Source organism: Polypterus senegalus, chromosome 2 (assembly GCF_016835505.1).
Source record: "Polypterus senegalus isolate Bchr_013 chromosome 2, ASM1683550v1, whole genome shotgun sequence".
Classification (NCBI taxonomy): domain Eukaryota; kingdom Metazoa; phylum Chordata; class Cladistia; order Polypteriformes; family Polypteridae; genus Polypterus; species Polypterus senegalus.
In genome coordinates, this window is record NC_053155.1 from 253226373 (window position 1) to 253250871 (window position 24499).

Below are 24499 nucleotides of genomic sequence, written 5' to 3' on the forward strand. Positions count from 1 at the left end.
GCTAAAGAACTTTGATAAAGAAAAATAATTATTTTCGAGCATATTTTACCGATGCCTACATTTGCTGGTTTGTACAAATACAAATATGCCACTTTCACATTAAAAAATACACATTTAAACTGTTCCTTCGCCGATTGATTGACAAGCTTAGCACAATGCACATAATTCACTATGGTAAAAGAAAAGTAAATGAAGAGGGCATTTAGCTTTACAAGTAACTGAATATTTAAACAGAATATTCTGTTTGCTGCCAATGTATAATAAAATGCCAAACTTTTTTATAATAAACAATAAATTTGAATATGTGAAATTGAAATAAGACAATCTGAACACATGAGTAACCAAAACAAACACATTCATTTTTTACATTTTACATTTCCAGTTTTCTAAGAAAAACAGAGCATTTATTTCCCCCTTTTTAAATCAATACCACATTTTCTTGTCTCTCTGGGGCCTTGGGATCAGAACAATGTCCCTATAATTATTGGCAGGCAATGTATGTAAAAAAAATTGTTTTGTGCAAGTTTTTGATTCAGGGTGGAAATGTGCACACCAAGATGTAAAGTGTACTGTAGCCTATATTATACAAATTATAACTTTTTTGTTAGTTTATGGTGAAGACAATATTTCATATTATTTTAAATATGCCAACTGTTTTCGGTAGTCAAACAATATATTAGTAAATCTTTTCCAACAGTAGGTCTTTGAAATAATTATAATAATGGCAATTTAGAAAGCATTCCATAATTCTTCAAATGGAAATATCAAAAGGATCTATAAAAAAGTTTTCTTTTATTAAAGAAAACTTTGATGCAGAGATTACAGCGTCACGGCAATGGAAATTAAATTCTTCAGGTTTTGGCAATGACTATGAGAACTATGCCAGTGACTGTTCAAAATTACCAGGGTGCATCTGTATATCATATGTTGTCACCACTATCATCGTATTTAGACTGGCGAGGAAAAACATTTGCACGGTTCTGTAGAATGACTGATTAGAACTCTTGGAATTCTTGGAAGGAAGATTCTTTCCAGTAGATTTTCACTTTAAAATAATTTTGGAATATTGTATGAGGTGCATTACAACTGTTGTAATGTTGTCAACAATTGTACCAGCACCAGAAATCAGTGTAAAAACATGGGGAATAAGTTAAAGTATTCATAGTCTTAATCTGCTGTGCTTTCTTTTTCTCAAATTGCTAACACTTTTTTATCTGTTTAGAAGGCATGAAAGATTTAGTTTGGCTCCCATTATTGCTGGAGCTAGGCCACCTTGTCCCTAGCTATTTGTCTCCTTTGCTCCCAAAGATGTCATTCTTTCATCTAGACAGCACATGATGTACTGACTTTTATTGTAACCAGTGAAGCAAAGCAATGAAAAGCAAATGTGACCTAGTGACAAGTCCCACTTCACCTGTACTCTTGTTCCAGTAGATGGACATGTTTTCTTAGGCGTCTAGCAGTTTTGAAATAAAAAAAAAACAACATTCTGTTTCTCTATTTTCCACAGCAAAGGGAAACAAATAAAACAGAAGTTAAATGATGTATGAATGTTCAATTTGCATTCTGCAATCATTGACCTCTTTAAGAAATGCCTACGTGTTGGGAATCTTAAATATATATATATATATATATATATATATATATATATATATATTACCATTTTTAACATAATATAAATATTTTGTCCTCTCACTGTTTTGAAGTTTGGAAACTCTTCATGAAGTGATCAAAATTCTGAAAACAGCCACCAAACTGATCAAATTCTGATTTTATTATAACCTTTTTCCTAATTAACCATTTTGACAAAGCATTATATATGATCTATTTAGATCTATTATCTAAAGCATCTTATCTATGAATTTATTTATTTATATATCTGTACCATGATTAATTTACAACACAAAAAGGAAAAACATGCAAGTTTACATAAAAAGTTGTATATTTCAACTTCTAATGTTTCTCGAAGCGTTGCAAGTTGTGTACCTTAATTTTGACATCTATTTTCTAAATGTAATTAGTCCTATACAGGGTCCCGTAAAGCAGCATCCTACCACACTAGAACTCAGTACAAGTGAGATTCCAGCTTTGTATGGGGCAACTTTCCATTACATGACACACTCAGATACAAAGCAACACTAAGCCAATTCAAGGTAACCCATGAACTTACGCACTGTAACACATTGATCGGAATAGGGTAAGGGTCCATATTTCATTTGCCAACAATTGTCCACTAATCATGATGTATTTAATAAAGATAAGTGCTTCTAGTCATGACTGTCCAGTCAACCATTTTCATTCCGCTTATACCTGGCAAACGTTAAAATGAATATATCCCTTGCTTTCCTTTTGTACAGTGTATTTAATAGTTCTAATTCACACTGGTAGGTAGAGCTAGTGGATTCAATTTTGATAAATAATTATTTATCCATTTCTGAGACAATTTATATTGGCCAAAGACAATCTCAGTATCATCACTGGTCCCGCTCACACAGCCACACTCATATTAGGTCAGTATGCTTATCTTTGGGACGTGTGAGAAAAAAATTGAGCACTGATTGACCTAAGTGAAAGTGTACTCAAGTTATCCTGTTTACATACACACATAGACAAACAGACACACAGGCATAATTCCAAAAATGGTATTTTCGGACTCAGAGAGGTCTAAAACGAAACAGAAATTTTGGAGGATTCCAATACTTTCCCTATACTTTGTATATGAAAAAGTTAAGGAGATGTAAAACGTTGAGATTCATCAAAATATCGACATCGAATATTTGGATGATTACAATGCTTTCCCTATATTTTGTATGCAAGGAAGTAAAAATATGCAAACTTCACATAGACTGTGACCAGTCTGGGATTTGACATGGGTGTCCTGGAACAAAGATTCAGCAGTGTCTTCAACTGTGGCATTGTGTCAATCAACTTTTTATCTGTATTGGTTAAATATAAGATACAGTATTGTAACGAACATACTGTAGAAACTGAATAAGGTTTGCTGTATCCGCAGTGAAAACTGACATTGAATGGCAGGATGTGGTTAAGTAGTGATAAGAGAATGCCTCAGGCCAGCAACTGTGCTGCCAGAAGCTAGAGTCTCTTAAGCAATGTAAACATCCCATTGAAGAGCCTGAAAATGAGGTCTTGGGAATCTTATATACTCCTGAACGATCAAGACAAATGTGGGAAGAACATAGGAAATTGCGATTGAAAATGTCACCCTGTGCACAGCTTACTTTGGTCTGCGTGAATGCAGCAAAACAAACACATTTTAAAAGATATACAGTATGTTAAGGTTTAATTTTTTTTCTGTTACTCCCTTATTTAGGATATTATAAACCCATTTTGAAAAGTCTATCTTGTTCAGAGTTACATTTTATTATTTTTACTCCATTTTGATACACATGTATTATTGATCATATTCTATGACTGTAATGGGTCTCTCCAGATAATAGCTGGATGGATTTGTTACTCTCAGAATGTAGAGTAATTGCTCCAGTGTGAATTAATTTTTTTTGTAGGATGAGCTAGTAGAAATGTATTCCCTTGGTGATAATCTGATACTGTTTAGCTGAAAAAGAAATTGGGCCTGCAGATTGCCATATCTTTAAGATGTACATATATACAGGATCAGTAATCAAAGCATGTAACTCACTAATCCTCCCAGCAGATGTTATTGCTGTTAGGAAGGTTGTTTTCGGAGATAAAATCTCTCACTAGCAAAAGCAGTTAGTCAAGAGGCTGTAGCTAATGGAAGGCTTGGATGTGTTTTTTGTAAGCACAGATACATTATTTTGGTACTTTATTATATTACAAAGTACAATTTAATCTCTCTTAAATTTCTTGTTGAAAATATCTTTAATCCTGATAGTGCTATAACTATTTAGATTTATTAAATTAAACACATTACTGTAATGTTAGTGATTTACATCTAGATAATCTAATGATCTTTTATCAATCAAAGAGATAGAGATCTGGTATTCAATAAATATCTATTTTTTTAGTAATGTTTTTAGTCTTGAAAGGAGTTATACAACATACATATTAAAAAAACACACACAGAGAAATACTGAAAAAAATGACCTAATACAATATATTCTATCTTATAGATAATACCACTCTTTGTTGTTAACCCTTTAAAAATGCCAAAGGACAATTTCTTTTGGAAAAAAATTAATCATAGGCTATGTTTGCTTTTGTTTTAATATTAAAAGATATGTTTTGCATTTTAATAGTTATTTTGTACAGCTGTGGCCTATATTAAATCTCCAAGAAACCCTGTTTTGTTAGGTCAAGTTTTATTTACACTGTAAATGACAAAAATTAAAAAAATGTCAACCACGGCAGCTTTCACTGGTGGCCAATCGAACACAAGAAGAATTGTGAAATAAAGCCTTAAAATGTATTAATACTGCTCATCTACATTAAAATGTGTACATTTCTAATTTCGAGAAACATAGCTTGTGCATTTGAAGGTCTCTTGTTACAACAAAGTGATATTAGAAATAATTAACTTTTATTACAAATTATTGTCAGTATCTTTCCTGAGGACATCATACATATTCTCTTCTATCTTCAATGCTAGAAGTATTTGCATAGTTTTCACATAATTCAGAATTTTGAAAAACATAACTCCAATTATAAAAATCACTTTCATAATTTTGAATGTACAGTACATTTAGTTAAAGGATTACCAAACTAAGAAATTATCTATGCCAACATGAGGGATGCCTCATTCGTCTCAGTGATTCTTGTTACTTCAACAGAGTGTTACATATGCTGCTTCTGTGACTGTTCATGTAAAGTTTATTGCACACTCATCTAGACTATCACTGTGGTTATTGATTGTTATTAGTCTGGGTTCATTATTTTTCTTTTTGTTCTTTTGCTACCAAAATTTTGGGAAATCAACCTTGAGGTCCTATTTTTAGAGATAATTATGGAATTAGTACTGTTAGAAAGAGTTTAGTCTCCATTACTGAAGGACCATTAAGGTGAAAAGACAATCTCCTTTCATGTCAATTAGGGTAAATTGTGTGACTTTGGTTGAAATTTCTGTTGTGTCCTCTCTCATAATGTTATTTTTTTTCCAACATTAGTTTCCCCTTTTTTGTCTGCATTCTTTGCCTTGTTTATCTTTATTAACTCAGTCAGTTTTTTCACTAGGAAGCTGGAGTTTAAACGTGACTAATTACCCTTAGATGCTGTTGTTTTTAGGAATGCAGTCACCTGAGGGAGCTTTAAGGCCTAAGTCCAGCCACTCCAATTAGTTATGTTATTTTTAATATGCACTGCTTCCTCTGATTCCATCCCTTTTCAGGGTCAGTTCAAGACAGAAAGAAAAGGTCCTGTTTTCATTTTAGGAATGCCTTCTAGAGTAATTTTTTTTCTTATGGCATTTTGAAATACTGGATTTTTCTTCTATATTTTGATCTCTGTCTCTTCTTTAGTGTTGTCAAAGATATTATTTTTGGCATAGCTTTTTTTTGCTTTGTTTGTTTCTTTTTTGTTTCCAACAGTTAAGTTTACTTTGGTATTTCATTTTTTTTGATTATTGAATTCAGCTTTTGCTATTAATTTTGTTTTGTGTAATTGAATGAATTAATTATTGTAGCAATCAAATTAATTGTAATATGTTTTTCAATAAAATAACTGAAATTATTTATTTAATTAATTTATTTATAGAAGTTTTCTGTTTGGTATCCAGTTTGGCTACTCTATCTAGGTGTATATTGTAATAGAGTGCTGATCTTATTGAATGAGTATTTATTATGGTGCTAGTCTTAGCGTTCCAGCAAGCTTTCCAATATTGTAATCAATGATTACTGAGCTACAAGTGTTCATACTTTAGAAGTACAATCTCCATGACACCATGTTTTGAGCCTAAGTGCTAAACATCCAACATTTCCCAATAAAAATTGGCAAAGTCCCAAGTGTACAGTTGTCCAGCCTGTTGGTGGATATTTTTTCTTAAATTTATTAAAACATGCAACAGGACAGCAGAGTGTGACAATGATCCTTCATATCTCTAAGTACAATAGGTTAGTTTGCTTCTGGAGAGATGTTATTCTTGGGTAATATAAAAATATAGAAAAGAAGAAGAAAAGGTGATGAGATTTTGTCTTTGTGTACCTATTTCTACCAGTTGTACTGGCTACTAAAGCTTACTCTCACTAATATGTTTTTTGTAACAATCCAAATGCTCCTTCTATCCTGCGTACACCCTTGCCAACCGGATTACTACATTAAATGCAGCAATATGCAGAGATTAAGTGCAATTATTGTAACACTCAAATACCCTGCAAGATAAATACGAAAAAAGATTTTCTACATAAATATCCAGTAACTATAAGAATTTCAAAGAATAATACTCTAATACAGCTGATATCCATTACCTACAGTATATATCAGAAAAGTCTAGTTTTGCATCAGCTGTATCAAGTATGTTCATTTTACAAAATACATACTTTAGGAAATCACTGTATTACTTGCTGGAGTCTGCTGGGGTGTCTTCATTTTAATAAAAATTCAGATATTGTAAGTCAGCAAAAGAGCATTTTCAATTGCTCACCATCAATGAATTTTGACAGTCGTCAAATTAAGTCCAGGTCACTACTTAGACACTTGGATGTAATTTCTTATTCAGGTTTAGCTCTAAAGCCAATGTTCAAAAGTAATAATCAACATTTAATTGCCAATAAAGATTAGTCTGCAGCAGTCTATTACTTTCCATATATGGTATTAATTCCCAAAGGTAAAAACTGTATCCTTTCACTTCCTTTCTTTGAAATAATCAAGTGTGATGACTCTGCAAATATTATTATATATTTAATGCATACTGAGTATGTATATCTATACTGTGTATGCTTTTGCTAACTAGCAGTTTGAAAATTGTTTTATTAAATATTATCAGTGAAATATTTATTTTGGGCGGCACAGTGGTTAGTGATGCTGCTGGTTTAGTGACCTAGGCTTGAATGGTATCCCTGTGTCACCACAGGTTTTCTACCAATATACCCAAATGAATGCAACTCTAACTTGGTGCTGTGTGAGTATAGGAATGTATGTGAGTGAGCCCTGTGATAGATTGTTGTCCAGTATTATACCTGATGCTGCCAGATTGGCCTTCCAATCATGAATTAGATTAACTGGTTTAAGAACATTACATTTTGTCATATCAATTTCACTTAGAAACTTGTGTCACATATATAAACACACACACATATACTGTGATTGGCACATTGACATACAATTACTTTTATGCAATGGCAGAAGAACATTTTTAGTTACCGGTATGTTTATTTTAAAAGCTGGCAGTGCTACCTGTTTAAAATGTCTATGGAATCAACATATACCTCATTGTTAATGTTTGCAGTGCACCAGCTATTGGAATTTTGCTGTGTATTTTGCAGTGTATACAGTAATAAGATGTATTGCATGTATCCTTCCAACAGATGGTGCATCACAAACATTTGTATTAATTAAATACATTACTGCAGATCTTTGTGATGCCTGATCTGTTAGAAAGACAAATGCAGTACATATGTCTCTGTCTTATGTCAGTTGATATGGGATTTCTAAAAGCAGTGTTAATGTTGGTAATGTGGCATCTGCTGGAAAAGCAAATGCAATGCATTTTAGTACTATAAATGTCCATTATTCGCAATCTGTTGAAAAAACAAAGACATAGTAACTAGATCAGCACACAGATATACAAACACACACTTGTCCTTTTATTAATATAGATAGGTCATTTAAAGACAATCTTTAAAATTGGAATAGATTTTTTTAATAATGTCAGCCTCACCTGAGATGTGAATCCCCAGTTTGGTTTGGATAGGAAAATGTGTCGATTGACATGATTATGGAAAAATAATGTGTTATAACTAAAAATTAATTGCATGCATTAAAGCTTTAACTTTGACAGCTTTTATATTTTATATAAATAAATCATTTTGTTTTCATGCCATGGATTCAAAAAGGATATCTTAACATAAAAAAATAACATGTTTGCTCACAGCAAATAACAAAACCTTCAGCTACTGAAGCAAACTTTAAAATTCTTTTCCTTTTTTTTCTACATACAGTGGAACCTCGGTTCACGACCATAATTCGTTCCAAAACTCTGGTCATAACCCAATTTGGTCGTGAACCGAAGTAATTTCCCCCATAGTATTGTATGTAAATACAATTAATCTGTTCCAGACCATACAAACTGTAAATAAGTATATTTTTTAAAGATTTTTAAGCACAAATATAGTTAATTATACCATAGAATGCACAGCGTAATTTAGTAAATTAAATATAAAAACATTGAATAACACTGAGAAAACCTTGAACAACAGAGAAAACTAACAATGCAAGAGGTTGCACTATAGCACTACGAACTGCTTGCTAAAAACAATTTTTTTAATAAATTTAAGCACGGGGAAAAAAATGAACATTTGAAAAATCCGTAATATAATAAACCACCAAGAAAAGTAACATTGCAACAATGCACGCTACGAACCAATCGCTGTAAACAGAAGTGAAGTGGACATTAAAATCCAATAGAAAAAAGTCTTCATTAAATGCAACGAGGTTAAAACAATGCTCAAACCTGTCTCTTTAAAAACAAGTCTGGTGCATTCTTTAACTGCCTTCTCGGCCTTATGAGTCCAGCCCTCTGTCTCTCCTGCGCGCACGTGTGTGTGTGTGTCGCTCTCTCTCTCTCGCTCGCTCGCTCGCTGCACAGGGAGAGACTGAACACGTGCGGAAATCATCGGAGCGCACAAACTGAAAGGGAAACTGGCTTGTTCATATACCGAGTGTGTGGTCGTGAACAGATGCAAAAGTTTGGCGAACTTTTTGGCCATAAACCGATTTGTACACGTTTCAGAGACGTTCGTGAACCGAGGTTCCACTGTACATTAACTTTGAACTATACAATAAAGATCATTAATTATTTGCAGCCTTAGATATTCTATTAATCTTATCCAAAGAACATTGGTCAAGGAGATTGTCTTTTTGCTATTGGCTTCACCATCCTACTTTGCCAATGTACCCACATGATTTTAGCTTTTTGGCAGATTAATGCTTATTTGATATTAGTGCTTTGTTTTGTTTGTTGTATTAAGGGAGCATCCTCCTCACACCAGGATAGATACTGAGGAAACTCAAATATATCAAAAAAAGTGTTCACATTTTCTTTGACCATAACCACCTGCCAAGCTGTTATTAATCATGGCACCTACTACAGCTTCTGTTTTTTTTTTCACAATGATTCTAGGTTATGCAATGAATACAAATTAAAAACTCACCAGTTAATGAAATGACTTTGTTTAAAAAGTAAGTAAAATTGTAACCAGTCAGCTCAAGGTGCTATAATATTAAGTAAGGTTTGCACTTGGCAAGTCATTTTGTTTTTCTAATTGAACTAATAGCACAGTCCATACATGAAACATTATAGAATGCTAATGAGGTGCAAAAATAAGAAAAAAAACATATAGGTAATTCCACAGTACCACTGAATTACAGTTAAACATGTTACCATCTGTTCAATTCTGCAACCAAAGTACTCCAGTTCTAAGATTACCCTTTCTGACTGTTAAATATGAAACATCATCACAGTTTTCTCAATTTTTTTCACAATAAAATGTAATTTTCCATGAAATTGAATTTGTTTCTGGTTCTAGGGGCATGAGATCAATTCATTAGTGAAAAGTGCTTTTTCTTAGGTTATCTGCAAATAGCCATGACTTTTTTTGTCAGTCAGTGAGTCATTTGGGTGAATGTAGCTTTATCAGGAATGAAAATGTAAGATCTGCAGTTAAGTGTTACACAGTAGGAAACAAGAAAAGGAATATGTATTTTAAGAAAATGCTGTTCCATTTATCTAATGCAATAAAAAGGTTAGATAATTCAATTTTAGCAGTCAACGAAGATTCCATTGAGTCTCTGCAATGGCCCTGAACTTGCAATGCCAATATTGATATCTGCTCTTGGTTTCTTATCTAATGAGGCATTTTCATGGAGATTAAAGATAATCCTGGGATTTCACAGTGTTTCATGAGCCATCACTTCTCAGGTGTCTTAAATGGTATTTCCAGACTAGAGCCAAAATACATACAATTGACACTCAAATACATAAATGTAAAAGGTAGTGTAGCGTAATGGTTAGGACTTTAGACATCAAACCCTGTGGTTGTGAGTTCAGATCCCAGCCACTCACAAATTGTGATCACGAAGAAGTCACTTCACCTGCCTGTACATCAATTTAAAAAAAACAAAATAAATGTAACCAATTGTATCTCAAATGTTGTAAGTCACTACCAGGCTAAATTCAAAACATAAATTTCATGCCCCCAATAACCATGGCTGGAATGGAATTTATCAGAAAACTTCTGAGCTTTAAAAATATTGAGATGTTATGTTACCACTACCACAGGAGAGGGTGTCTAAAATTTCTGGAATCAGTCAATAGCACAGGAGTCGGGTGTAGTTATCAACTAGATACTGCATGCTTATAGTCTGGTTAATCAGACTGCCAAGTGGCACTGTGCTGAGCTGACTGAGATGCATATTTCTGTTATGTATTCTACAAATACACAGGAGACTTTGGAGGCAGAAACAATCCGTGAACGGAGCGCCAGATCCTTGCTAACACGGAGACACCGTGTCCTCACATGTTTAATTATTAACAATATAGATTATTTAAATGAAGTTAAAGTTTTATCTGTATAATATAATAAACATATTTTGCTACATTTCATCTTAAAAATGATATCGTCATCATATGTGAATATGAGCTTTATAAAGTGGCTCAGGTTGTGCAATATTATAACTGTAGTGCAAATTTACAGTGAGGTAATTGTACTAATAAATACAAACAGTTCTACAAGGAGCACTTGATGGACTGATTGAGTGTGTTTATACTGTAGTTCTTGGGATGAAACTGTTTCTAAACAGCAAGGTCCGTACAGGAAAGGTTTTGAAGCATTTGCCATGTGAGAACAGTTCAAATAGACAGCATGGCTGAGACAGCGTGTGCTTCATGCTGTATACCGATAATTCTCTTTCCGATCAGCTGCAGTAAAATGGAAAAAGATGATACACTGTGGCAACCACTAACGGGAGCAGAAGAAAGAAGAAAAAGAAGGTGCAGTGAGATTAACAACGCTAAAGCAGCTATGGTATTTGGAATAGTTTGGCCATTCCGTGGACCATTATATTGTTACAGGTTAATTACAATCAAATGCATTAAACTAATCTATACTAATAAAAGGCAACCCTCACTGACTCACTCACTCACTGACTCATCACTAATTTCCCGTGTAGGTAGAAGGCTGAAATTTGGCAGGCTCATTCCTTACAGCTTACTTACAAAAGTTGGGCAGGTTTCATTTTGAAATTCTACATGTAATGGTCATAACTGGAACCTAATTTTTCATCCATATACTATAATAGACTTCTGCTCAATAGCCGTGGGAGGAGGAGTTACACCTCCCACGTAATTTAGTGCCTGCCCATATAAGGCCGTCCGTCAGCGGCAATCCAATAGAAACACTGCCGCTAAATATTCACGGGTGAAGGACTGTGCTTATGCAAACGAAGATGAGATGGTCAGGGTGGTGTTTGGCACAAACTCAGCGAAACTGCGAGAGAAACTTTTAAGTGCCGGGTCTTAGCTAACATTAAATACAGCCGTGGACATCGCAAGATGCATGTACACTGAGCGGCTCACGCAAACTGACGCAGTGCACAGACAAAAAGCAACAGTTCCAAAGAGTGCTGAACAAAAACCGAATTACACAATTGAGAAGGCAGCAAAAAAATATGAAGCGTGTGACACATACAAACATATTCATAAGTGCAGCTACTGCGGAAACAAAGCACACGGTGGAAAAAGTCAATGTCCCACTAAAGGAAGACAGTGTAAAAAAAAACCTGTGCATGCAGTGTGTCAGGTCTCAGATAAAGAGGAAGACGAGCTGTTTATTGATGCAGTAAGAAACGAATCGATGAATGAAACCTGTTATCTTTACAACGATTGACAAACACGGAATGTAACTTGAACACAACACATCCTACAAATACGAACCTGATTGAAAGAAATAATGATAATCAAATCCTTGATGACAGCAACACTCATAACACTCACAAAACAATTACTGCATATTGACAATCATGTTACGTTATTTTTAAAATGTTCCCTTTTCTTTTTCATAACTTTTTTAACACACTACTTCTATATATATATATATATACCCCCGATCTACATACTCTCAAATAGACAAACCACACACCGTGGCACAATGGAAGAGGCATCGCTTCTAGCGCCGACGACCTAGGTTCGATTCCCGAGAGGGGGTGCACTGAGTATGTACGCCTGATGACCCCAAAATTAGGGCGAAACATGTGTCGCATACTCTTTGCATTATTTCACAGTAAAACGATTTCAAAATATTTATGCATACATATATATATATACACACACACATATATATCAGCCCTTCCCAATTCATTTTACCCTCGCATCCCCTTGGTTTGACACAGAAAGACAGATCACCAATTGAAGCTTTATGAATAATGGATACTTTATTTGCCATCAATGATTGTTTTGGTAAAGCCATGTTCAGTGTAATCAGATGAACGGTAAAAAGTAAGAGCGAGGGGAGGGTGACTTATTGAGGCACGCAGGCAAAACCACAATAGCACGCGGGCTCGATGTAGTGCACGTCAACTCGATCTGAATTGCGCGATCACATTTGAAAAAATATATCGTTTCAATTTCTATGTGGTCGACAGAAATATCTTTGGTTGGAATGTAAGGCGAATTTACTCTTTACATTTCTATAGTGAAGAAAAATTTATGCAATGATGCCTACATTTAACTTACATTCCTACCAAAGATATTTCTGTCAACTAAATAAAAATTCCTTCTATTTAAAATTTAAATAGAACTTGAACAGACTTGATAAGAGCGGATAGTTCATAATATCCACTGGACAGCAACAGTTGCACAAAGAGTATATATATATATATATATATATATTGTAACAGAATAAAGTGCTTCTCCCACCCTTGCACCCTCAGACACCACGTCAGACACTAGGTAAAAGTCATCCGCACCCTCTACTCCCAAATACTTTTAACAAGCCAGCTGTATTTATTTAGGAATGGATAAATAAATTAAGATTTTGTACAAATAATGTCCTCCCTGCAGCTCCCTTTTCATTTTCCTTCCTTGCTGGGGATTCTGCTCCACCCCCAGCAACAGTTGCGGCGAATTATAAAGATTCGGAGCGGCCTGCCCCGAGAGGAAGTCTTCCTCCAAGAGGACGCGTCATCCGGGATCTGACTGCGTTGCCCCTGTCCTCGAGCAAACCTTGGGGACGGTGTACCTCCTGTCTCCCGGGACATTGGCGCCACTCGTGACCCGTCGCTGGCAATTGTAGCACCGACGCAGTCCTCCTGGTTGGCTCTTTTCCCGATACCTGAAACATCTCGGGAACTCGGTCAGCTCCACCCTTTCCCCCGCCAAGGAGGGTTTTCTGGCCGCCTCGCTGCTCTCCGCCCTTTTTCCCACCTTGTCAGGAGACCCCTTCTTTATTCTAAGGATCTCCAGTTTACTCTGGGGCTTGTCCACAGTTTGGGTCTCTCTATTAATGAAAGAGAGCCCTTTACTGTCTGCACGCCTTTGATTTATAAACAACATGGGTCGGGTCTTTAGGATCGAATCGCTCCAAGAGACAGCACCAACCAGCTGCTCTGGCTCGAGTCCTTCCCCGCCGCTCCAGAACGTTGACCTCTCTTGTAGGGCACATATATTCGGCCGGGTTTGGCTTACTTCCTGGTTTGCCATACCGCCCGCCGGAGCCAATGAACTCGCCGCTGTCGGCACGTGTTCTGACGGGTTCCGCACGGGTTTATATATATATATACTTCCGCTGGTGCTGTTGCCCTGTTTTGTCTTCTTTTTCCCATTATAGACTTGAAAAAGGTGAGGTTTCTGGCGATTTTCCTGTGTGTGTTGTGACGCTGTAGAATCCTGCCGAGCTACGCCAACTGTAACAGAATAAGATGCTTCTCGCACCCTTGCACCCTCAGACACCACGTCAGACACTAGGTAAAAGTCCAATAATTATATTTATTTTATAATAAAGTGCACAAAGCACCCTCTACTCCCAAATACTCCAAATAACAATGAACAATAACAAATCCTCCACTCCCAGACGCTTAGCCACCCTGTCAGCTCATCGTCTGTCCTTTTATATTCCCTGACCCGGAGGTGTTCCTTCCCAACAGTCCACAAGTCCTTATTCCTTCCGGGTCAGGGTAAATAATGTTTCTCACCCCGAATGCTCTTCCTATGACGAATGTCATATGAAGAATATATGGCATCCAGCAGGGCGGTTATGGTCCATAATGCCCTGCTGGTCTTCTGGGGACCTCCATGCTGCAAGGAGGGCTCCACCTGTGGGGTATGCCATATCTTATATATATGTGTGTGTGTATATGTATATATGTATGTATATGTATATATATGTTTATATATGTGTGTGTGTGTATGTGTGTGTGTGTATATATGTATGGATATGTATATATATGTTTATATGTTTATATATGTGTATATATATATATATATATATATATATATATATATATATATGACAGCAACACTCATCACTCACAACAGTGACAAAACAATTACATTGTCAATCATGTTACATTATTATTAAAATGTTTCCTTTTCTTTTTCATTACTTCTTTAACACACTACTTCTCCGCTGCGAATACTATACTATACTATACTAATAAAAGGCAAAGCCCTCACTGACTGACTCACTCACTCACTGACTCATCACTAATTCCCCAACTTTCCGTGTAGGCAGAAGGCTGAAATTTGGCAGGCTCATTCCTTACAGCTTACTTACAAAAGTTAAGCATGTTTGATTTCGACATTCTACACGTAACGGTCATAACGGTCGACAACAACAGGATATGAGCTATCGTGGAAAAGTGCGTGGCTTTAAGCCAAGTTTAGGTTTTATACATCGTGATTTGAACGCGGAAACAGGCTTACACAACATTTTTGTGCATACACACCGTTTATACATGAGGCCCCTGGTCCTTTAATTTTTGAGGTTGCTGACTCTGAAAAGTACAGAATCATTGTCTGTATGACTTTATTTCCTTAATAGTCTTTCAGAATAAAGATTAAGAGTTGATACAAAAGGGCAAAATCCAAATGACAACTGTCAAGAGACACAGAATATGCTGTAGCACAGTAGACTCTGAAGAGGCAAAGTCCACTAAGAACCTTGTACATCACTTGTTAGCCACAAATTGCTTAGCTACTGTACATTTGTATCTCTCACCCAAATTCAGAGGCCTATTTGTGAGCAATGCTTATTTATTTGAAGGTCTCCTTCAGGATTACTCTCACAAAAGGCACTGAATACCTTCTAACTCCAAATCTTTTTTGACCCAATCTGTTACATTCCAGGAGTAAATAATTTTTGTTTAATTTTTAAGTTCTGAGCTGTGAGATTCACTACTGACATTTGTTTAATTTTTGGATCACCTGATCCTTCTATAATAAATAAATCTCCCCCACTCAGTTACATACAAACACAGCATTTCCTTAGTATAGCTGAAGCCTTTTCAGAAATGGATGCTGAATTCCATCAGGGCATACTTATTGTATATTTCATCCTCCTTGGTCAATATCTATAACATGCTTCCCATTGTTGTGAGTTTCATATTACTCAAAAAAGGCCACACCTTAGACTTAGTTCTAATGTCACAACCACAAATATTCAACTTTTCTTTTGTCACGTCCATTTTATTCTCAAGACTTGTTTTCCAATCTGAAAGGCTACCTCAGCAGGATATTCCAACATGAGTGGTTTTACAAGCAAGCAACTACGCCACTTATTTTATTTGAGTGGTGTAGATCAGCAGTGTATTAGTGTTCACAGTGAAAATATTGAAGAGTAAAACTTATTTGGTTTTAATGGAGTTTCTATAAATAAGTTAGACTTAAAAGTTTATGATCACTTCCATGTACACAGCACAAGTACTGTACATATCCTCTTCTTTGGTCTACTCAGTGTAAAACTATTTTCTCTCAAGCTTTTGAACTTACTAACCTTGCACCCAGTGCAAACCAAGTCTTGGCCAAATAACTTCACTTAATATACATTTATCCAAGTTACATTTAATGGAAATTCACTAAGTACTCTGCAATGAACATCTCATCCAGGAATCAGGCAAAGGGCCTCTCCTTTATTTTTTTAACACTACTGGGTTCAGATTTGGATTGCTGTTTGTCTGGTTCACAGTATGGGGCATCTGGGGCTCCAGGCAGTTCCAAGGCTTCATTCATTCCAATGAAGGCCATAATCCTTTCAGAGGACTTTAATTGCAACAAATTGGGCATCCATGCATTTATTTCTTTTTTTCTTACAAAATACAGTAATAACTTATTAGATTATAGTTGTCATTTCAGTTACTTCAATTGATTTTTTAATTTAATTATTTATTTATTTATTTTAATAGCAGTTGATTAATACAAACCAACACACATTTACTTAAATCAGTACATTTCTACATAGTCACTTTAGAATTTAAAAGCAGGATAAACAGAAAGCTATGGCAAACAGAAAAGTACAAACTTTCTGGGACAAATGTTTCTAGTTTTTTTTAAACAAACTCAAAGAAGATCTTTAGTCATTTTTTTGTCATTTGGAATAGACATGCTGGCAGAACAGAAACGGCTGTAGGAGTCAGGCGGGGAAGGCAAGATTCTGTGTCTTGCCAACATAGCAATGAATTTTCCTTCATGACAAAAATTTACACATATCTAGGAGGCAATGTACCAATATTAAGTAACAATGTGCCAACTGAGGCACCCATGAGAGTGTTACAGTGGAACAGATGTAGAATTACCACAGATTCTTATTTTATTGTCAGAAGGGATCAGAAACAGAATCACTAATGTCAAGCAATCCTGTAGTATTCACAGCTTTTCAAAAGGTTCCCGTGATCAGCACTGTCAAAACCAGAAACAAACTCAAGAGTAGAAATGAAAACAAGAAAGCTCAAACAGCAAGCAGGAACTTTCCCAACTTAATGGCATGTGTCATAATAAAACAAAAAATTATTATGAGTACAGAATTCTATTCTGCAGAACAATATAACATTTTTATTGTGCTACTTCCTCAATATCAAGTGAGATGGGTAAGAAAGGAAAAACATAAATTAAGTTTAGAGTTGACTAAAAGGGTATGAGCTCCAGGTACAGTGCTCTAAAACTGAAAGCTTCCACAACACTAATAATGCAAATATTAAGGATCTACATTATTTTTCACCCTTTTTTTACAATCATATTATGATGGAAAAACCTGTGTGGCACTGCTGTCAGAAACAATCCACACCAGAAGATTCTAATATATAAAAAGCTAAAATTAAAAACACTCAAAATATAAATCAAAATATAGGAAGAATGAAAAGTTCTCAATAAAATACAACACAAAATCTACCTTTGCTGCCCCTTTTGGCCTGACCATACCTGGTCTGGTGCTCATCTACAAGTCCACAGTGCCCAAGCACCGTAATGAAGAAGAAATAGAGAAGAAGGACGCCTCACACCTGGACAAACTGGTGAGGAAGGCAGGCTATATTGTAGGCATGGAGCTGGACAGTTTCACATCCGTGGCAGAGCGACGGGCACTGAGCAGGCTCCTGTCAATCATGGAGAATCCACTGCACCAACTGAACAGTATCATCACCAGACAGAGGAGCAGCTTCAGCAACAGACTGTTGTCACTGTTCTGCTCCACTGACAGACTGAGGAGATCGTTCCTCCCCCACACTATGCGACTCTTCAATTCCACCTGGTTGTTGGTGGGTAAACGTTAACATTATACAAAATTATTGTCTGTTTTACCTGCATTTTTATCACTCTTTAATTTAATAGTCTTTTATCAGTATGCTGATGCTGGAGTATGTGAATTTCCCCTTGGGATTAATAAAATATCTATCTATCTATCTAATGCTACTCTCTCATTCATTTCATCCAAAGCCAGTTAAGACTTTGCTTCAACTCACCATTTGCAGCAAGGTGCTAATGATAACCATTTCAAACCTCAGTCAGTGTTACATCTGGGAAAATCCCTGGAAATTGCAACAAACAACCATTCTTTTTAAAAACCAGTAACCTGCAGTATTATTGAAACATGTAGAAGAGCAGATTAGGACTTACAAAGTACTGTATCTGCTAAACAACGGCAAAGTTACTGATAAAAATTACCTTACAATAACCCTTTTAAATAATCATAACAAAGGATAATATTGTAATAGATATATAATTATACATAAGACAAAAACAAGAACAATTATGAGGGTAATTGCTGAACTTATTAACAGTTCTAAATGTACAACATTCAATCTTCCAAACTGTAAAGATAATTCAAACTGTGCTATATATTAAAATAGTTAGCCCACACCATGCATAATGCATTCTCATTTGAGTGTCAGGCATTGCAGATGCATCAGCTAATGGCAGTTAACCAGGAGAGGAGACACAGACCTCTGTCTGTGTGCTTTCCCATAGGACTCCCAGCTTTTAGTTTAGGAATTAACCAAATACATCTTGATAAACTGGGTTCTATTTAAAAAACTTGGTCTGACTTTTCTACTAATTTCCCTAAATGAATGAAAATTGCATAACCATTTATGCAAAACCACCAACACAATTAGTCATGGTATGTACTTCAGATACTGACTAAATACAATACATGAAATTGTAAAAATAATAATATTGAAATAAAAAATTGACTGGTTTACAAATCAAGCAACTGAATGCACTATACCATATAAAAATGAAAACATAAAATGAAATGGAATTGCAAATGATTAATTAATGCTTATTTCAGGTAATTTTATCTTGGAATAACTCACTTTTTCCAGAATGTATTGTTGTGGTGTGATTATTACCGAGAACTGAACAACTTTCATTCTAAACATCTTCATAATTTACTGCTGATTAACTTGTTTTGCTTTAGTTTTAATTGACATGACTCAAACTCCTTAGTTCAGTGGTTCCCAAACTCAATCCTGAGGACCCTCTGGGGCTGCAGGATTTTGTTCCAACCAACTTCCGTTTTTCATTGGACTCTTAGCCTAATTAAGTGAGTCATTATTTACCAGTTTCTGTGTTTTGGAGTCAATGTCGAAATTACAAACTAAGTTTGGTAAATTTTAATTAAAATGTAATTAGCAGTTATATGGGGAATATGTAGTTTTTTTAAGTCGTTAACAGTATTTTCATCCTGCTTTTCCAGGTGTTCTGGTTATTTAATTGATTATTTACAAATTAGCGAGTCTGACACTGAAGTCGTTGCTGCTTTCATCATTCCAGGTATCTGCTGTGCTGTTTGTTAATTGTCACTGTTAGGGTTAAATGAAGTAAGCAAACTATATAGGAAAAGGGGAAAATAATAGAAAAACAACAAAAGAGAGTTAAGCATTTATAGCTTTAGAAAAAAAATAGGAATATTTTAAAATGTCTTATAAATGTAAAAACCATACTATTGTGTTTTTCTGAATACATAATAATAGAAGAGTAAAAAGGACCAGCTAATTAAATGAGATCAGTTGTTTTCAATTATTATAAGTGATTGTTAATCTGGTTGAAACAAAAAACCTGCAACCACAGGGCAACTCCAGGGCAGAGTTTGGGAACAACTGCATTAGTTGTTTCTTTTTCCTTAACCCATTAAAGCCCATACTTTTTTAAATAAACTTTTTATTGAAAATTTTTTAATAATTTGTTTAGAAGGGTATTTAGAAGTAATATGCATGATTTTTCGAAAACTATCTCTTAACTGTTGCAAATGGTGGACTGTCCTAAAAATAGGACGCTGGGACAATAAGGTAACATTTCACAAATTAGAAAAATTATATATAAGAACGAATTTGAATGACAAATATTTTTATTACGTTTGTTTTTACATTTGTATGCAATAACAACTACAAAAACATATTGAAAATGAAAAAAAGAAACATGAATTTATCATTTCTGGGTGTGATAAGTGGTGAAACAGTTCTTGCACAAAGTTACTTCACATTTTTTACAAAAGGTGAGAGGTGTTCCATTGCAGTTTTCTCCCTGGTATCTCCTTTGTTTGTCTCGTCTTGATACAAAGTGATCTTTTCCATCTTATCTAATGTCTGGGATGGATGTTGAAGAGGATGTGTTGGCTGCTGTCCCGTGATTTGAAGTGTTTCTTTTCAAATAAGCAATGGTGACATTTCTTCTGAATTCAAGGAGGTCCATGCTACAATGAGAAACCTTGCTGTACACAATCCAGGCATTTACAATTGCCATGTCAAGCATTCTTGTGAATAAACACCAATACCTCTTTTTACCACGAATGGACACATCGTACTTTCCCACTAACCAATCATGGTGGTCAACTCCACCCATGTACTTGTTGTATGATTTGATGGCATTTGGTTGTGGAACAGACACCTTCTGCCTTGACGTCCTGCTCCAACGTGATGCATGACTCGGGGGATAAACAATGTCAAAATTTGTCCCAATAGCAACACAGTTGTTGTCATTCCACTTCATGAACAGAACTTCTCCTTCTGAATCAAACGCAGAATCAAAAGTGCCCCTGGGCTCCTTAGACAATTCCTTGGAATCTTTCAAAGGGCATTTGCACAGGCGGTTCTGCCCCAGTGTACCAGAAGCTCTAAAACCAACATCTCTCAAATGAATAAGCAAATCTCTGCTGGTAAAGAGATTGTCGAAAAACACCCAGTGACTTGCGGGCTCTTGGACAGGGTCCAACATATTTAGAACAACGCGGGACCCTAATGCCAAATAATCTCTCTCATTCTGAGCTACTTTCTTACCACAGTATAAATTGAAGTGGAAACAATAGCCACTTGATCCACACAGTGCCCAAAATTTGTATCCAAAACGGATTGACTTCCCTCTGATAAACTGTTTCAATCCGTGGTGACCATAATATTTGACTATCATTTCATCGACTGCAAGGTGTTTGTCAAATATGCCCCATCTTCTGAAATTCTTATTCAGAGCAACTATTATAGGGCGCACTTTGAACCCTCTATCATCTTTATTCTCTTGAACCTTGCTGTTGTCATTGAAGTGCAGCATGCTTTTTAGTTTGAGGTACCTGTTTTTTGGCATTGCATTCTTACAATAGCGACTCCTAAATCACTATCTTCACTCCAATAGTGCCCTTTACTGGGCACTTTGTGATATCCGGACAGCAAAAGTATTCCAAAAAATATTTTGAGTTCATCGATTGACAAAATGAAATTTGTTTCATTTTTTACTTCTGTGGCATACTTTACAGACTCAGAAGTTATCATGCTCATTATCGCGTCATCAAAGAGCATCTCAAATATTTCAAGAGGAGAATTTTCTCCCATCGCACCTTGCATAGTCTCTGCCAGAGATTCTGATGACGTACCTTCTTCTGGCAATTTTGTGTAGGTCGGGACGAATTTTCTCCATGTTGGTTCGCATTTTGTCAGCGAACGTTTCTTCCCCACACCTCGTGATCTTTTCTCTTGTGGATCCTCCTCATCTTCTTCCACAGAAGGTGTGATCTGGCTTTCATTCCGCGGTACTATCTGCAGCAATAGTTCACCAGGAATGTCTGCAACCTCAACTTGGTTCACTTGGTCTTATTCAAAAATGTCTTCATCACTGACAACCTCATTCTCCGGCGGCAAGACAACTACACTCACATCCGCTGAATTGTCAATATCTTCTTCTAAAAGTATTTGTTCTATTTCACTAATACTAACACCTTTCCGAAACATGACTCCGAATAACAGCAAAAATACGCAACAGAAAACTCGAACTTTCTACTCGCACAAGGCAGTACTACGAATGAATCCCTAAGAGACTAAATGCCTGTTTTATTCGAAACGCCATCTGCCTTTTCTTCCACGAATAACACAAAGTCATGTCTTTAGGCACGTAGCGATGATAAGGTTCTGAGAAACGAGGCATGAGTCACCACACGACGGAAAACAGACGGTGCTCTACGAACGGGGTGAGTGACAAAGGAAACTGATGCCTTTATGTCCCAGCGTCCTATAAATAAGACGGCACAAATCTCAGAGGTGCCATGAAAAGACTAAAGAAAAGACAACGCTCCCACCTTCGAATATACACCCTGTGATGCATAATAAATATGATCTGATCAGTATTTCACATTTGAAATATATGTTCATTGCACAAAATACAAAAATTAGGAAGAGTGACGAACATGAAAAAATTCTTCAAACTCAAATTGGCCTAGAGATCTTAAAAAGTTGCGTACAATAAAAAAAATAAGTAACACTCATAAATAGAGTTTCTTCTTTCATAAATAATTACTTCAAAAGAAATATATGGTATTGGACAAATGCAAAAAAATAAAAAGTAAGTGTCCTATTTATAGGACGCTGGGCGCTAACGGGCGCTAATGAGCGTCCAAACAATAATGGGACACAAAACAAGCTGCCACATGACCAGCTAACCTTAAAATAAAGAAAGGCGAAGATCTCGATCATATTTGCTTGTTCAGGTCACCAAAATATGTTGATGGTGGTCTTAGAAAAAACAGAAAATCAACAGTCTGCTGTGACAGAATGAGAGGAGGAACAAGTTATGATATTCAATATGGCTTTAATTAACAGCAAGAAGTGGCTTCTCATTAAGAAACTGGTTGGTATGAAATTGACTGGAGTTTGACATTGCAATTTAGCTGGTCATCTGTTGGCTAGTTTCACATCTCATTTCTGTTTGGCTACCGTTTAATGAAAAAAACAAATCAATTCAGAGGACTGAATCCTTAAAAACAGGGATATTAGAATGAAGGGAAAAAGAGATAATTAGCAGTGAAAACTGCTCGCTGATTAGGAAAAGGGTTAGAATGAAAACCTACAGCCACTGCAGCCTATCAGGACAGAAGTTGGATACCCTCTGCTCTACATGAATACATTTATTGAGGCATGATACAAGATGCAACATGAATAATGCACACCAATCAGTAGTAAGCTAGAACTTACAGTATGTAGTTTACTGAGGTACCAGACATCCATATTTACTTGCTTAAAACAGTCAAACTCTTATGTTGATTGACACTTATTTACCTATTTGGTAAAACTCTCATGTTGACTGATACAGACGGACCAGACATACTTACCTACCTACTTACCCAGTTAAACACATGCTTATACATAGAGGTAACATCATAGGCTTGGTGATCTCTAAAGGTCCCTAATATCCATATATTAATGGGAGTTTACTTTTAATTAAAGGGAGGGACAGTTATCTTATGTAATATTATATAATGTCTCCCCTGTCCCAAGTGTTCACCCTTAGCTGGCATTTATCGGCCTGGGGAGGTTCTCCTGGTATTTAGCAGTTCACAGTTTTCTTGGTTGATACATGTCAAAGTACATATAATTATGGCATAGGACTTTGTGCTGCTACATTTTCTGTACCCAAAGGTAAAGACAGAGGATTTTTTTTATGAAAAGTTTAGGAGATCAAAAGTAGTCAAAAAGCCAGGCCAAGTTCAATAACAAACAAGTCAAATAACCTTCATGTTTAACCCCAAACACTAAACCAAAACTCTTAGGAAAACACATCCAGAGAATTGTTAACCAGAAAAACAAGTAAAGAAAAAACTCACTGACAATACCTGCAAACTGAATCTGCAATTTCACAGATATCTTTGACTTGGTCATGTCACAATCCGCATACTTCCAGCTAACCTTGCCTGACAACAGCATAGCAACTATCAAAGAAAATGGCGGCTCTCAAGAGAAACAAAATGGAAACGCTAAAAAATTTTTAACAAAATAATAACTCTTTTAAAACAAAAAGTCAATGTCAGAGATAGATTCTTTGGGCTACAAAACCTTATTTTACACATAGGACCGTTGATAAAGCCCAAAAAAATCTCAGTAAAAATGAAATAAATAAACCAATTATCACACTGCACCACTTCTCCATGGTTTATTATTATGTACCAAGAACTGTATTTGGCATTTTCGCATTTTCTCGTATCTACCTTAGTTTTTTTTTTCTGGGGAGTTTTCCTCACACTTCAGCAAAATTATAAGCATAATATTGATTTCAAAAAGGCCTTGCATGAGTAAGTTCAGATATGTGCATGCTATTGGGATAGTCATAAACCTCCATGACTCTGAAGTGGATTTACTGGAGACAGAAATGGAAGAATGAATGCATAATCTACTGCCCTGATCTAACTGCACAGCTAAAGCTCCTTTGTTAAATTGCCACTTAACGTCTATTTAGGGAAACATTCTTTAATGGTTATTTTAACACTATGAGTTAATTTCACAGTTATGAGTTTGCTGAAAAGTCAAAAATCAAATTGCAGAGTTTGGCACCAAAAATAGGTGACATTCTAGAGCAATTGGAAAAAAAGTCACGATGGTAAAAAAAGAG